Genomic DNA, 17,390 nt, shown 5'->3' on the forward strand with positions numbered 1-17,390 from the left:
TGATTATGCAAGAATTATTAATCTCATCAGTTATCCCTCTTTCATGTTCACTGTCAATGTTTTTCTGTTTTGTTTCCTTTTCCAAAGATCTTTTCTTCCTCGTTTAAACACATTCCTAGCCCTTCCTGGTCCACATGAATTGACGGAAAAAATCCACCGCAAGTCATGGAGTTAGGGAAAGTCAGAACTCCTCCATGAGCATTTCTTTGAACTCAGTTAAACCAGTGATAAGGTTGATAATTTTTTTTTTTTAACTGAGTTGACTATACCTGCTTATATGTACCTTGCTGATGTAAGATTTTTCTGATTGTTTGGGCTAAATGTTTGAATTTGTCTTCTGCATGATGAATATATATAATTTTAATTTATGTATCAGTCAGATAACTTGGCTATTTAGGAGATGAGTGGGAGAAGAGGATATTTCTCCCTATGTATAAAGGAGTGCTTGGAAAACATGGCCCTCTGATTGGGAGCTCTTGGTTTGGGATTCCTTGCTGTTTAGCTGGAATAGATTCCAGCTCCTCTTACAACTTGAGCTGTGAGTTTCTGAGCTCTGTGTCTGGGAATAGGGAAGCCCTGAAAGCCCAGATAATTTCAAAATGTAAAGCAGGAGCTCTGGAGCCCTCTGTCGCTAGGCACTCTGCATGTTGGAATATCCTAAAGCCGTGTATCCAGCAGCTCAGTATGGGAATTGCCAGAATTCATGTATGTCTGGATTTTTAATAGGCGTTCTGTATGTTGAGGTTATGTTGTTTCTTTTTCTTTCCCTTGAGGCATTTATGTTTTGACAACTCAGTAATTGGGAAAAATGTAATTGTCATTGTAAGGATTGATAAAAAATAAAGTTAATATGACTGGCAAGATGTGAATTTACTGTTTGAACTCAGAAGTATTAAGTTCAGTATAGCACTTCAGAGAGAACGTAACAAAGAAAATTGTTACCTGATCATATCTGAAAAGCGTGCATACTGATGATGAAAGAGGTAACTTCTAGGAAGATGACCAAGTATCAAAAACAGTATAAGTTGGAATAGTTGGGATTGCATGCTTGGTATTGCCTGTAGTATTGCCTGTGGTTGTCTTTCTGGAAGTAGGATAGATGATTTGATGTGCCTTGGACTGACTTCCTCGCACTGTCAGCCCATCTGCACGTGTTGTGAGTGCTGTAGCAGAAGTGAGCGTGGCTCTTGCAAAGCCACGTTTGTCTCTTGCCTTTAATTGGAGGTTAACTGCTCCTGAGAACGTGTGTGTTCAACAGCGAGCAGAACTGAGCTGCTCTGGCAGCGTTCCTGCTTCACTGATTGCTTTGGAGCAGCAGCGGATGAGTCCTGTGGCAGCCATGGTATTAAAAGTTTAGGATTTTTTGTGAGTAATTATTCATGAAAATAAAAAATGAATCAATGTACTAGCTTGTCTGTTTTTTGATTTTACTGTACATCTGGCTTTGTCTCTGGCCTGGTATGTAGCAGGAACAAGCACACCCGGCAATACTGGACAGTTCGCTCTGTTTCAGCAACTTGATGGGCACTGATTGCTGTAGTTTACACCCAGCAAGAGGAGCAATTTCAAGGAATACCTACAAAACTCAACAGTTTCAACTGTTGATTTACTTGAGGTATTAGAAAGCTTTTTCTACTTGAGATTCTGTGCATGTGGTTTGTCATTCTGGGTCCTTTTCTTTGCTTGCTTCTTCCAGCTCATTTCCAGAAAAGGGTCTCTGAACTGCTTCCCCTCTTGCATCTCACCTGTTCTCCTTTTTTCTTTCTCTGTCACTCTTCTTTCTTTTCTCATTTTCTGCCATCTTTTATTCTTGTTTCTGCAGGTCTTTCTTGAGTTACCTCTTTAGACATGCATTATAAATAAGTTGCACTGTACTAAGGGTGAAGACAAGCTGAATAAGATGAATACTTGTTACCTGGGCATAATTTACAACACTTTTGCCCACCAGTACAACAATAATATATGGGCAAACTGCTGCATAGAATCAAGAGGCAAAATGCTAAAAAGGGACTGTAAAGGTAGTTTTGTCTAGTGTTATTCAGCCTGTGGTTCATGAATCCCTGCTGGTCCATGAATCGCTATATAATGGTCCTTGAAACAACTGCAGCATGCCTCAGGCACACGCATGCTCCCACACACTCAGCAGGACTGTGTACGAGATCATGGACAGGCACAGTCAGCAACTGGCTCCCAGCCTGGCTGTCCAGGCCTTATTAAAATGTTTATTACTGTCCAGTCTGAACTTATTCAAGTTCTGTTCATTTACCCAAATATTAGACATCGCTGTTCTGAACCTCCTGTGATACCAATACTTAGTTAAACCGCACACTTTCCGTGTGAAAGTCACTGTCTCTGGATTGCAGTCCAGATCTGGTTTTGCAGCGAGTTACAGGTCTGATATCTTGTCTATTAGTAGAATAGTTCTAGACCTCCTGGTTCCATAATCCCAAGTTTTACAAGTTTTGTTTGTGATCTTCCATACATACGTGGCTAATACATTTTTTCCTATCTTGCTTCCAACTTTCCCAAGTTGTTGTCCTATATTCTTCATGTTTGCTGTCAAGCTTGTGGTAGTATGGTGGTCATAAGGATCACTGAATTTTGTATGTTCTAGCACCTACGTTCTGTATCTGATTGTAAAACTTCTGGCAGTAATTCTTGGAGGAAAAGTTTGGTTTTGTCCTTGTAGGCTTGGAATGTAGTAGTATGCTTAATGAGATTGTGGCTAATTCTTTCTTATGGGCATGCATCAGAAATCTGAGAAATTAACGTGATAAATTCTTTCTGGAGAACAAGTCTAAGTACCTTGTTTTGTGATTGGTTTTGGACTGTAGCTAAATTCAGGTAATTTTCCATGCTGCATGTGTGATACAAATTTGAAATTCTTAGGCTAAAGTGTGTAAATGGGAGGATATTCTAAAGAAAAGGTACTGCTATTTTGGAAAATGAAAACTTCAAGTATATTTACTTATTTAAAGGATGATAAAATCCTTCCAACTCTCTGACCCAGTTGGTTGATGCAAGAACAGTAGGAGCAACAATCACCCAGAGGCAGTTAATTAGCACAGATTTTAGTGCAGTTAAGATTTGGCAAAGAAACAGATACCTACAGCAGTCCTATGTTGTGAATAAGTAGCAACAGTAATAATAGGCAGTACTAATAATGAAAGCATTGCAGGAGAAAGTCGTTCCTGCAGAGTTACCAGAAGCTGATTTTCACTGTATTGAAGGGATATTGTAAAGAATGAGGTCATCTGGTACGAATTGTACTGTCTGTTTTTTTCTTCCTACATGGGAAGGAGTAGAATTCAACCTCCCTCTTCCAAGAAGAGGAATTCAACAATATTAAAATTGAACAAGTCCAAGTGTTCTTGCTTTTATTGTTACAAGGTGAAAGAGTTATCTCATGCAAAAAAATACTTTCTGCTAAAGGCTAAAGCTCTAATTTAAAAATTCCTGGCATCCAGAATGAGCAGGCACTGATAAAGAACAGTTTTAGTAAATATTTCCCCATTGGACCTGCAAAGGAATGTGACACTAATCTACACCCTGCTTTAGGAGGATGTAATTAAAATAGAGTAGGAGCTTCTGAATAAAACAGGCCATGTGTGAAACCTTACAGGTCTGAGGAAGAAAAACCTGTTTCATATTCATTTCCCCAAAGTAATGGAGGAGAGGCTTTGCTCACAAAAGATACTCTTAGACCAACTGCATGAAGGGGGTGATTTTTCCTGGGAAATAAATAGATAAATAAGTGGAATTTCTCAGGAATAATGATGGGATATCAGCTATGCTCCAGGCAGCAGTAGATTCTGCATGGGTTTTTCAGGGCTCCTAGCCTGAAGACCACAGCCACACCATACCTCAATGGCTGGGTTTTGGCAGTACTGGTGGTGATCAAGTGGGCTTCACAAATTGCTGCTTTGTGGATGTGTTTCTTGGTGGTGCATTTCCATTCTTGGATGTGTCCAGATGGTGTGAACAAAGCAGGACAGATCTCATGGCTCAGTCCTAACATGTAGCAGTGTCCACTGGCAGTAAATGTGCATCACCACAAGAGGCCAAAATCTTGATACTGACTCAGCTGAGACTAAAATTTTTAAGACCTGCAGTTTAATACATAATCATGCTTAAGGAGACAGGTAGAAATTCTAGAGAAGCATCATCAAATTTCATGCATAGTGGAGGCTGAGTAGAGCAGAGATGTACAAATTAATACATCTTTAAGGTAGTAATTAAAATGATGTTTCATTTGATGGGCACATGTGGCCTGGCAGTCAGCATGTATGTAGCTCTGAGCTTGTCACAACATTAACAAGCCTGCCCTGGTAGGGATGTTAAAAGGGATGTGGAGAGGAGCTTCGAGTGTGGAAGAGTGTTCATAATGGTGAAGGGGGCAGAGGGGAGTGTGTGGAATTCAAGGAGGGGACTTTATCAGTGGGGAGGCAAATTCATGGTTGTGCTGCTGCTGGTACAATTGTGTTATGTCCTACAGCTATCATCCCCCTGTCAGTTGTACTTTCTGCATTTACAAAGGCAGAATCTGCCTTTATCACAGGTCTCTAGGAGGAAGATGACTTGGCTGTATCAATTTTGGTCCTTTTTTTTTTTTTTTTCCTCCAAAATGTTTTTAAATTCACGTGCTCTTTAAAAACAAGAGGTGAATTCAGACTATTGTGTTGCATTTATTATGCAAAATTTTACAAAGGGAGTGGAGTCAAGATTGCCTTAGAAAAAGGCAGTAGTCAGTTTTCACTGACTGCATGTGTTACAAACATTCCTTAATTACTGTGGATGTGTGGGTTATATATTCCTGTATATCAAAACAATTTGCTAATTTTTTGGCCACTGCTGACATGCTCCCCTAGTCTTTTTATGGGGTAGCAGCATTAGGTAAAGGTTTTCTTTTCTGTTCCAGTTGCTCAGTTGTAGATTCATTCAGACTTTGGCAGACTACAGGGAATTCCTGCAGGCTGCTGTTTTCAGGCTTTGGGCAAAGGAGGAAAAAGACTGGATAGGACAGGGTCAGTCTGTCTTGCAGCTGAGGTGCAGGGATTTTCTGGGGGGGAAATGAAGGGTTACCTTGAGGGCAGTGTTGGAGGAGGACCCGTGCATGGGTAGTCTTTCTGAAGTCCTGACTCCAGTAACCTTCAGCCCTCTCCTTTTAGATGTTCATGATTTACACTGGCTCCTGTTTCCTTGGTTCCCCTTCTGTTTTCTGAGCTTCTGTTCCTGCAATGCTCTTGAGCACTGTGCTACAAAAATGCTATAAAATTTGTATGTTTGGGGTTTGTTATGGCACCAGTTGTGTGATGGACAGAATGGGTTTCCTTGTGTCCATTTTAGCTCCTGATCCATTATCTGCTGCTGCTGCAGACATTTTCTACTTTTGTCCCCGTCGTCCCATGCTCATGGGAATGGGTGCCCTCTTCCAGGCTTGGGTTCCCTTGACAGATTTGCCTGTGAATGGTGGGTGCATGGACAAATTTCCCCAAATGAATGGATTCTGCAAAAATACTGATTTTTAAACTCCGTAAGAGCTTTAACAAATGTGTACAATTTAAGGTCTAAGCGAGTCTGTCTGTCAGCCGTTGCTGTGCAAGCCTGTGCAATCCAGGCTCTAGGATGACCCTGCTTGAGCAGGGAAGTTGGACCAGATGACCCATGGTTGTCCCTTCCAGTCTCACCCATTCTGTGATTCTGTAGGGTTTCTCTGAAAAGTCTATGCAATCTTTAGTACAGAGCCTTCTCTGCTGGGCTCCAAGTGCCCTGAGCTGAAAACAAAGATCTAAAGCTTTTGAAAGAAAATGTTGCCCAAAAAGAAAGTTAACGTTATATAAAGGATTTATCTTTTCTCAGAATGTCTATTAAACATAAAAATGGAAGGAATTTGTCATTTAAATGTGAACATACTATGAGAAATTTCAGCTCACCAGTTAAAATCCAGCCAAGCAAGAGGCACATAAAAGCTGTGTCATTTTTAATAATTGGCACTGATATTGGCTAGAATAAATATATATATGTCTTAAAATTGAAAAGGTTTTAGTCTGACTAAGAGTGGATTGGCTTCTCCTGTTATCTGAGGAGCTGATACTTTTGACATCAGTCCTGGTTCCCAGAGGGAGAACTGAGTTGGTGTGTCATTTCTCAGGAAATAAATGAGCAAGTAGGATATTTACTTTTACATCATCATTAGTAGAACTTGCAGAATGCTTATTGCTTAGGTCCTGGTAGCGTGCTTGATAATATAGTATGAAATGCATTTGAAGCTAGTATATGTTGACCTGATGGAATTGTTTGAGTGCTTTTTTGGGAAATGATCCTTCAGATTCTTTAGAAACTCAAGTGTCTGCTGAGGAATGGAAACAAAGGACTTGATAATGAATGAAACTCGGGGTAATGAAAACATCTGTTTTGTTTTTCTGTAGTCTTTTCATCCTACCTTTTATATGAAGGTGTTTTATAACACTGCAAAGCATAACATCCCAGGGTGCCCTTTACATGTGCTGTAGTGATGTAGGATGATTAGGCAGTCTGACCTCATGGAAGACAAATTGCACAGTGCCTATGAGTCTTCAGAAAAACTTCCTTGTTAAAGTCATGTTTTGGATTTTAAAGACGTATGTGGTGGCTCATTTGTTTTGCCTGGTTATTGTTTTGTTTTGTGCAATGCATTATTTGAGGAATAGAATTCTTTCAAAACCAGCATTCAGAAATTGGGAAAGGCGCAAAAGGAAAAAAATCTTGTTGTATAACTCCTGCTGGATTTTGGAAAATATATTGTTTCAAATTATTAGATGAAAAAAGAATAAATACAAACACTGTGCTGCTGTAAAAAACCAAACGGATTTAGCATTTCTGAAATGTATAGTTATAAATATTTAGAGAATCAAGCACTTAGAAAAACATGAGGTTGGTGACATCAGACATGTTCTGTATTTAATAACTTTTTAATTAACAGGTATAGTGAGTTAAGGACTCAGGACAGATTGTCATAATTTCCTAATTTATTTTAGCAATTTAAGCATATATTATTTGCTTACATAGTAGACCTTGTCTGTTTTAGATTTTCTCAAGAGTATTGCAAGCGCTTCTACCTGTTAGTATTGAGCACTGTTAAAATCCTGGGGGAAGTTGCTGCTCAGGAATGCAGCTAATTTAGACCATACACGGTATTTTTGTGTGAGAGCTGGCTGCTGGCTTTAGCTTTGGCTGTCATCCTTGCTTACTGCTGGTTGTTTGAGGCTAGACAAGCTGCAAACTCAGCTAGACTTGGGTTTGCATTTATAGACTGCAACTGGACTGCTGTGCTCTTGGACTGGCACTGTCCTGCTTGAGCAACTTTATGGAGCACACTTGGCTGTATTAGGTAGTTTCTTGTAGAAATGACAGATTCTAACATTTACATCTCTCCTCTGGGCAGGCTCTCTTCTATCTTCTCTTCCAAATACTTTTATCTGTTCTTCAGCTGGCCTTGCATTCAACACCATGCACTGACAGTGTAGCCAGTCTCAGCTTCTACTAAGATATGCTTCAAAAATTCAAATTTTTGATTCTTCTCCCTTCCTTCAGGAAAAATAGCTTTAATGAAATTCATATTTTTTACTTTAGTTACCATAATTTTCATGGTTCTAGTAAAGACAACACTCCACAGAAATATCTTTCTTGCATAAAGTGGCTGTTCTGGTAGCTTCCATTTTAAGCTGTATGCCACTTGAAAAATACAGACTTCAAGTTTTTAGACACAATTGTGCTACAGTGGGTTCATTTCCAGTCATGCTTCTATTTGACTGGCTTCAACTTGCTAGCATTGTGGCAAAAGCTCATATAGAATATTTTGTGGAAATGAGAGGAAATATATCTAATTAATAGACAATCACTTTGTGTTTTAATCTGTATACTGGTTGGATAAATTTAATTTGTTTTAGTCATGGTCATGTAAGTCACTTTGCTGCTGCATGCATTCTATTTGGCTTGAGAGTGCAATAGGTATCTTGTTTGGAAAGAGGAGGTGTGGGTGACACTCCTGGGAAGGGATGCCATTCTGCTTTGCACATAGGATTTATCAGGAGTCCCATCTGAGAGTAAGGGCTTATTAAAACAGTAGCTAGTGCTACACATTGGTAAGATTTATTCTTGCTTATTCTGAAATCAGCTACTAACCATATATGGGGACTGAACTAATTTCAGTGTTAAATGGTTCATTAATTCCTAGCTTTCTCTATCATCATACAATGCAAGAGACTGGAAATGAAATGTTTGGATGTTTTAACACCATGGGTACATTTCCCACTTCTTGTCAGTACTTGGTCACTTTGTGTGTTTTTAATTTTTTATGTATTTATTTTTAGTTAAACCCAGCCATCCACCCAGAAATATGTCTAAGTGCATACAGAAGTTATCGGCAACCCACATTCCCTACCACATACCAGTTGCTTTTTTTTCCACAATGGGAACAAAATTCAATTGGAAATTCAGTTTCAGCAAGCTGTGTTTGCATTTTTGGATGATGTGAGCATCATGCATGTGTGTCTTAAAGGAATGGTGCTGTGCCAAGTACTTTCAGTGACATTTATTAGCAGAGTCTCACTACTAACTAGTTGCATTTCCAGGGCTTCCTGTGCTCTGTTTTGAAGTACTACACGGTCTTTTTTCCTGCTTCTTCCTCTATATGTTGTAAAGCAGTAATATCTTCACTGCTAGTTTGGATGAAGTAAATACTTTGTTATCTGCAACCACCTGCAAAAAAAAATGCTGCTCTTGCATCTTTTGTTTAAGCTTTTACAGATGACCTGCTATTACTAACCATCTAAGAATAAAGTGCAAGTAGGGATGAGGATCATGTTGCAAGTGTACAAACCAGGAGCAGTGTTGAGGTTCTTATGTGCTACTCCGTTGTGCTGAAATCCTGTCTGTCATTGCAGGACTACAGGCTACTGTTTATCCCATTTTGGGTTTCTGTGTCTCTGCTAATGGTGCATAGTAATTGTGTTTTTCTGGGTTTGCATGGGAGAACTTTGAAAGATGATTTGTCCCAGAGGTAGATTCAAGGTTTGTGCATGTAAAGAATTCTACTTGTATGAAGCTGTGGAGGATCTGGATGGGTCTCTTAGGGACATTAATTTTTCCCAGTTGTCCCCTAAGCAGGGTGAGCTTAAGTTTATATCAGAGGGTTTTTCTTCACTTGAGATTTAGAACACAGCATTTTGTTGTACTTTCTTTAAAAAGAAATAGATAAATAAATCATACTCAGTAAAAGTTTTATAAATGGCCTCTTATTATGTATGTTTGTTGTCTTGTCATTCGCCAGAGCTGCTGCTTGACCAGACAGGATGTCTGTTCATTGAAAGCTGTTGTGCTGTTGTCAATCAGTGGCCAATGGTCCTGTAGATTTGCACTTTGAAATACTACCATTATTGGCAGTGAGTTTTGTGAGTACATGTTTGCTGTTTCACTTTTTTGTCCCCATTCCTTTATTGCTTATTTACTTGCAGGCATTTGAATTGCCTGACTTCATTGAACTTGAGTTTGAAGTTGCTGATTCTGTGTCTTCGGTCCACACTGTCCTTTTAAATAACAGTAACGAAGCGCTGTCAGAGTGAGTGTGTTGCTGTCTCCAGTGTGGGAAAATCGTCTCTGCTGCTTCCGAAAGCTTTGCCTAAGGTACCTCCATGTAATTGTAACATTTTAGATAATTGTTTGTAGCTTGTACTGTGCTTTTTGCCTGGACTGAGAACTGCTTGAAAATGGATAGATTGAAACCCCATCCCTTCCTTCTCTGCATTGCTAATGACATAATTGTGCATGATTGGAGTTTTAAATATTTTTTTGGAACACATGCAGTTTGTGTCATTGTGTTTCTCTAAGGTGGATATGTTGCCTGGAGAAGACTTGTATGGTGTGAGGAGGTATGAATTAGACCTCTTCGGTCACACAGGGGTTACATCAGACAAGGCAGGTGTTTTGGTGGAATTAATGAATCATGATTTTTGGTTTCACTGTCAGAGTCAGGTGGTTTATAGTGTTAACTTCTGTTGTCCAATAAACTCTGTTCTGCAACAACTATAGGCAGCCTGAGGTTGCAAGTCCCTCACTGAAAAATCTAGGCTATACATGTGGGATTGTAACTGTAGGGTTATAGGAGCTGGTCCCTGTGCTATGTAAATGGGAGTGTGGGAGGATTCCCATATATTTGTGCTTTAACCTTGCTTCACTCATATCAGCTGTATCAGTTTAACAGGGCAAGGTGTGCTTTGGCTGCACTGCTGCTCTTCTATCAATAGCAGATCTATCTAAACTGGCACTGTTTTCCCATTTCTCATTTGTCCAGCTGCCTCCTTCCATTTCCCCAGAGAAGGATGTTGGTTTTCCTTGTTGTGGCAGTTACTCTGTAGGTTCTTTCTCTAACCTTGATCTATAAAACGATCCAGGTTAAGAAACAAACTTCACACTGGAAAAAAGGGAAGAAGCTTCAGACTGATCCGTCTACATTATAAGAAAAGTATCAGCACTTTGTGGAGATGTCCTCTGTGTCATTACTGTTTTTATTTTTTTAGAAAATCCAAGTAGGAACAGAATGCAGGAATTATTCATATTGAGTCAGACCCAAAGTCTGTCTAACCCCATATCCTTTCTGACAGGGGCCAAAAATGAAAAGCTTGAGAAGATTACAGCAATAAGGTAATGACCCCACCATCTGTCTTCTCCCACCCTTCAGTGGTATATGACTCTGGATATTTTCCTGACATAGGGGTGATTTCCATGTGGATATTGACTGTTACTGCATTTCTCTTTTGTAACTGTTGGGCCTGTCTTTAAAGCTGTAGGGTTTTAGTAGACACAGTATCTTATGGCAGAGTTCCATGACTTAGGTCAAAGATGTGTGAATACTACTTCTATTTCTTCATTGTGAGCATGCTGCTGCTGGTCTCCAGCTCTTGGGCCACAGGAGAGACAGCTCTTCGTCCAGACTGTGCCGCCTCTGAATTTTATTAGCTGCTGTTATATCCTGGCTCCTTCGTCCCCTTTCAAGGCAGTGGGGGATTAGCTGCTCAGCCATTGATTATCTGAGGAGAAGACCAGGACTGGAGGCAGCGTTCAAGGTGCAGGCCCACCGTGGGTTTAATGGCAGTGCTAAGCTTGTCTCTGTCTTGTTCTCTCTTCTGCATAGCTTTTAATAACCTGCTGTTTTGTTGTGACTGCTAAGCATTTAGCTGATGGTTGCCTGAAAGCATCTATTTTGTCTTGGAGGAAAATACATCGTGCTGGGTCGGACAGCCCTAGAGAAGCAAGGCAGCTGCCGCTTCGTGCCTCAGGGCCGAGTGGTGTTGAGGTCGAAATGTATCCCCAGCAGGCGTGGATGTGCACTGTGTGTGTATGCCAGGGATAAGGCAGGCAGAGAGAGCACTGAGACAGTTCTCTTTGAGCAGGAGGGAGCTCTGGGAGGGAGAGTATATGTATATACATGTTGGAGGAGCCTGCCATCAGTGGAACTCAGGTGTTGGGTCTGCTCAGAGGCTGTCCTGGTGTTCCCAGGCACCTGGACATATGAGCTCCCTGGTCCCACAGCCGCCATCCCAGGTGCTCTCATCTGTAGGGACATGCAGGTGTTCTCAAGCCCATAGGTGGCCCTCAGAGAGCCACTGTAGTCCCTTGCTCCCAGCCGCTTCTGCTCTCCAGCTGGGTCTTTGTTAGCACTCGCTGGCTCATAAACCTTAGCAATCCCAAAATGCCATTCCCTTTCATCCCACCATGTGCCCTACACCCCAAGGCTGGAACGCTCCTTAGTTGGAAAGGTAATGAGGGGTAGCTGCTTCCTGCAACTCATCTTGCTGGGTTCCATGCCTGGACACTGTGGCTGAGATTCTCCTGGGACAGAGAGGGTTTTACTCAGCTGGGGCCTTGCTTTGAGGTCCTGCCTGCTTCTCTTCCACTGCTCCTCTACATTTGTTGAGATGGGATTTGGATGGGCCTGGGAGTAGTATGGAGATGTATTATTTGTGTACATGAAATAAGATTATAAACCCAGAATTACACTTCCAAGTTGAGAAGGATCAGAGCCCTGACATGAAGATTGGCTTTTTTCAAAGTGCATGGCCTTTTTTAAATGTAACTTTTAAACTTTTTTTTTTTGTAATCAACCCTTTTTTTTTTTCTAATTTAAATATTGTCAACAAATCTTGCACTTTATTATTCACTTTTTTTTCCCTAGTTGTATTAAGAATATTCTGAGTAGCATAGATCTTAATGCAGCTCTACCAAACTACTGATGGCTTCCCCTTAACAGCAGATCTTAATCTTTTCTGATTTTGAAAAATTATCTATGCAAGAATAAATAAAGTACTATTTCTATCTAGCAAAGAAAGAGGTTATCCTTATTTTCAAGTTTTGTCTGGTGTAGTGTTAGGCTTGTCATTGGCAATGATGCTTCTGTCATTTTCTTTTGGAAATTATTTCATAATCAAATAGGTTTTTTTGTCAGAATTTCTGTACTGAACAATTTCATTCTGTCATTCATAGTAATTTCCCCAGCCCTTGTAATTTTCTGAATTAGTCCTGTCATCCTTCAGTGTGAGGAGGTTCTTATTCACCTTTGTTAAGCAGATGAAATATATTCAGCTTTTCTAACTTTTCCTTATAAATTCAGTGCTTCTCTCACATTTCAGGTCTTAAAGACTTCCCCCCATGATCCAGCAGAGCTGAGTGTCTTGCTCCATCTGTATTCTTTCCTATTTGCAGGAAAAGCATCTCAGAGCAATATTATGCAATGACCCACTCTGGTTTTTGGAAGTCTGAAGTGAATTATTAAAAAACTTTTGTGTTGGCTAAATATGTATATATGTATTAATTTTTTTTTTTAAAAAGTAATATTTGCCCATGTTTTACTTAGGGAAAAAAATTACTGTCATAGTACACTAATTATGAAAAGGCATTGCATTTTTTTTTTTTTAGAAAATTATTATAGTAAGTGCAGTAGGCATACAAATAAAGAATTCATGTATTCCTCCCTAGTTACCTTTAACATAGTAAATTTAATTTTTTTTATTATCAACAGTTTCTACAACACAAATAATAGTAAAAAAAATTGATTTTGTGTTATCGTTTTCTCCTAGTTGAGCATACCGAGTTCTGATCTTTTTCCTGAATTCTTTGCAGAAGCGTTGTTTTCAATTGAATCTATAATTAAATATGTCTCTCTTGATCATTCCATATCTCTAGTCATTTGACTTTATTTTCTTCAGCTTTAAGGATGTTTGTCAAGAGTTTTGTATTTCTGTAGTGTATCTGCAGCTTCTAGCCAGACCTTTCTGAAGTCCTTCAAGCTCTGCTGTGGGATCTGCAGCAGGGCACTGAATCACCTCATGGGCAAATGTGCTTATTCAGTGGCTGGCAGCAAAGGCTTAGCTGGGTTAAAGTCACACATATGCACAAATAACATTCATTGTGGAGATTTTTCTTTTTTTCCTAGCCCCAGGCTATAGTGATCTGTTCCTGTCTGGAGTTTTTGTCATTGGAGATGGGAAACGCTTTTTGCCAGAACTGAGCTGGGACATTGACATTTTCTGGTATAGGAATTCTATAATGATCTGCCTGGGGCTTTGGAAATAATTGCTGATTAAACTTAGTGTTCTGGTTCTGATAGAGTGACTGAGTATCTGTAATTTTAGCAGACATAAGCTTTGTAGCCCCTCTAGTTTGGTTACTGAAGATCCAGCCTGCATTAGGTTGAAAAGGAATAGCATGCCCTGGTGATGTATGTGCTATGTAGTGTATGGCAAGTGGAAATCTTCAGATACAAAGACATATCCATCTCTGATCACCAGTCCCTCAGAATTACCTCAGAATTGCTATTTTTTGGTTTTTTTAAGCAGCAGCATTTCTTTCTGCCGTTATGGAGCATTCAGAACCAAACTTGTATGTCTCAGCTTAGCTTCTTTGAAATATCAAGTACTCCTCTGCAGTTCCTTTAGAACTCTATTTTAAAACTATGGAAGGTTGGAAGTTTGTTGTTGTAAATAGAGATAAATGAGAATTTTTGAATCAAATGGGATTTTGTAAGTGGAAATGTACAGATCTGGAAGTAGTTTTCCTACAGGTCTCCTCGCAAGTGATTTCATGGGCAGCTCCTATCTCCTTGCAGCTGTTTTTGTAGGTAGTACAGTGCCTGTGAAGGTGGGAGTGAATGGTTCCAGTGGTCTGTCTCCCTGTGTTTCTGGTGAGAAACAGGTGCTAGCATGGCAACTACTGCTTGGAAGCTCTGAGCAAGACCAAGCTCTTTCTGTGCTAAGTGCCTCATATACAAGAGCCTGTGCTTAGGAACTGGTTGTACAGACCAGATCAGAGTAGGGAAGAGGAAGCTCTGTTCTACCCTTTTTTAAAAATAGTTGAAGCTAAGGGTGACTTAATACAATGTAACTTCAGTTATTATACTTATTCAAGTATTTGGCATGGTAGAACATGACTGGATTGTAACCCCAAACTTTCATCTGACTCTGTTATTGGACAAAAAATAAAACCAAACTGGACTTTAATTAAAAGTTGAAGTTGTTACTGGAATGTAAAAGACAACTATATGCTAAATTTTATGCATCTCATTTAAGAAATATTTTGCACAGAATTAGCTACAGCAGTGCTAACCACTTCTGAACAGAAACACTTGTTACAGGCCAGCTTAGAGATTGAGGTGTTGTTTCACATCTCCAGGCTTGGTGGAGGAGCTGTGCTTTATTCTTAAGGCAAAAAGTCTGCAGCCACACAGAATGCAGTATGATCTGTCTCTGGGGAAATTAGTCCACTCTTCTCATCAGAAACTGGTTCTGGCAAACAACTGTTAAATGTTATGACATTATTTTCTTTCTACTGTATTCTCTCTGTCTCTTAATATGTGTGCATATGAAATGCATGTGGTGATTTGAGGTTATAAACATACTGGTATAACTCACAAGTGAAAAATGAGCATCAGTTCAAAATTTCACTGATCCTTCCAGCAGTAACAAATTACAGAAGCAAGCAGCAGTATGAGTCACTTAGCTGGAAAAGAAGAAATATCTAGATGCAAATGGCATTTGGCAAATGAGTGATAGTATAACAATCTGAATACTGTACAGACCATGACCCAGCTATTGGCATTACTTTTAGTGTCCTGAATTGCTCAGCTGCCACACTCTTCTGAGGCTTCGGAACATCATAAATACTTAAGTTTGTATTCACTGGTTTAAGATGTTGCCAAAAGCATTAAAAGAATTGCTGTCCTAAATTAATTAACTTTTGTTTGTTGAACCTGTAGCGTGGAACAGAAATGTCAGTTTTATTCAGACAAAAGAGAAGTTTCATCTCCAGGCCATAACTGATTTTGCCCTGGCTTAACGAGTCATATATTTCCACTCGACCTGAAAGAGAAATTTTTTTTTAAAATTATTGCTTCAGGCCACATATAACCTCATCATCTGCAGCAGTGCAATTTAAGGGATTTAATGTAAACTACTTGAAGCCTTTTGATGATGTGATTGACCTAACCACAAGAAAAAAAGATGCCTAACCTTCAGTTATAGTAGCATAAGAAATAAAAGTCAGCAGATATGAAATAGTTTAAAATGGCACAGTCTACCTGCTGTACTACATGGCTGCCCCTTCTCTTGCTCTGAGCACATCATTGCCCACCCTCCTGCCTGGTGACATCTTTCCTGAGGCAGAGGCAGGGGATGTGTGGGGCTAGGTCCTCTGCCTGAGCTCTGCCCACCTGGCAGCCCTGCGGGGCTCAGCACCGTGTGCTGCCCTCCCAAGGACTTGCATTCGGGAGTGAGCACAGTGATGCAGAATAGCTTGCTTTGATTTACTCTGCTCTTTCTAGATGTGCTGTGATCTTTAGCCATAGGGACAGAGCACGTCAAAGTGAGAAGGCTGGAGTTTGCCATTGTGTTTGTTCTTTTTCTGTTTTCCCTAACAGTCTCTGCCAATCTGTTCTTTTTCAATTCCCTTACACCAGGTAGGGATTGCTTTGGGGTGGCTGGTGGAAGCACTGCTCTCACCTGCCTTCATACCTGTGTTTTCCAGCATAATTCCACTTGGATTAGTTCACGTAAGAGGTTTGTAGATCTTAAGAAGAGGTTTTGTAGTCACAAGGTTTCAGGTAGACTGCAAATACCTGATTTTTTAACCTGCTGTTACTCAAAACCATAATATTGATCTCAGCATTGCTAAAATGAACTAATTCTTCAAATAAATGGATTATAAAAAGTGAAATTTTTGGTTGGAATGAGGAACTATCATACCCTTTCAAGTCTTGTAAATGGAGGGAGTGGATGATGCGGGGGTGTACTGGGAATTGATGGCCTTTTAGAGCACTAGCTGTAGTACCGTGGATGTGTCCAAAAATATCACTTCAGCATCCTTGTGCACATGCTTTATCAGGTACAGGAGAAGTGCCATGATGCAATTTAATGACATTGAGATGCAGATGGGAAGGAAGGAAAGTGAAGCAGAAAAAGATCTGTATATTGACTTGAAGAATTACATGCTGTATACTTATTTGTCATGCAGCTTTGAATGCTGCTTGTTTTTCTGTCTCTCTTTGTCTTTATTCTTTTGTATTATCTTTGTAGTGTCAATATGAAAGGGAAATGTTCTTCACCACAGGTTGTGAAATCTTCTTCCAAAATCAATTCCTCCACTAGGATTTTTTTTTTCTTGGATAGGCCTTATATGTTCTTTTGTAGTTGGGTTTTTTTGTTCTTTTTGTTAGTGGTTTTTTTTTTTCTTGGTGTGTGTGTGAGGTCTTGTATCTTGTGGTCTTAAATGGCAAAAGATTATAATTTTATATCTCAGGAAAGGCAGGTATTGTTTTCTGCTGGGATGCAGTATTTGACTGTAATTGAAAGAGTTAAAATCTTTAATATAAAATAGTAGAGCTTTTGTATTCTGAAAAGCTGTTTTAGAATATTCTGAAAAGTTTTAAAAAGGTGTTAGCTGTAATTTTTCTTTTCTCATGAATCCTGGTAAGTGTTGAACATACAGCACAATGAGGTGCTGTGCTTTCCAGGTGGAAAGAGAAAATAAATGGAAAGTATTGAAAGCTCTGTAAACAATTGCTGAAGTAGTTTTTTCAGTAGAAGTATGTTGTGTCTGTAGAATATGTGGCTTGTTGGACACTAAAGATTTTTTTTTCCCATCTAATCAGGACACAGGTGAATTGAACTCTGTACCTCATGTGGACATTGAGGTTGTACCATTGTAGGAAGTCTGCAGCTGGTACTTCACCATTCATTCTCTGCTTTTTTCTGAATCTGTAATTTTCTAAACTATTTTCATTTTGTCCTGTAAGGATGCTTCATTCTGCAGCAGTGAGTTGTATGTATATATTTTTTATTACTTTAAAAAGTTTGTTTAAATAT

The sequence above is a fragment of the Poecile atricapillus genome, chromosome Z (assembly GCF_030490865.1).
Source record: "Poecile atricapillus isolate bPoeAtr1 chromosome Z, bPoeAtr1.hap1, whole genome shotgun sequence".
NCBI classification, from domain to species: Eukaryota; Metazoa; Chordata; class Aves; order Passeriformes; family Paridae; genus Poecile; species Poecile atricapillus.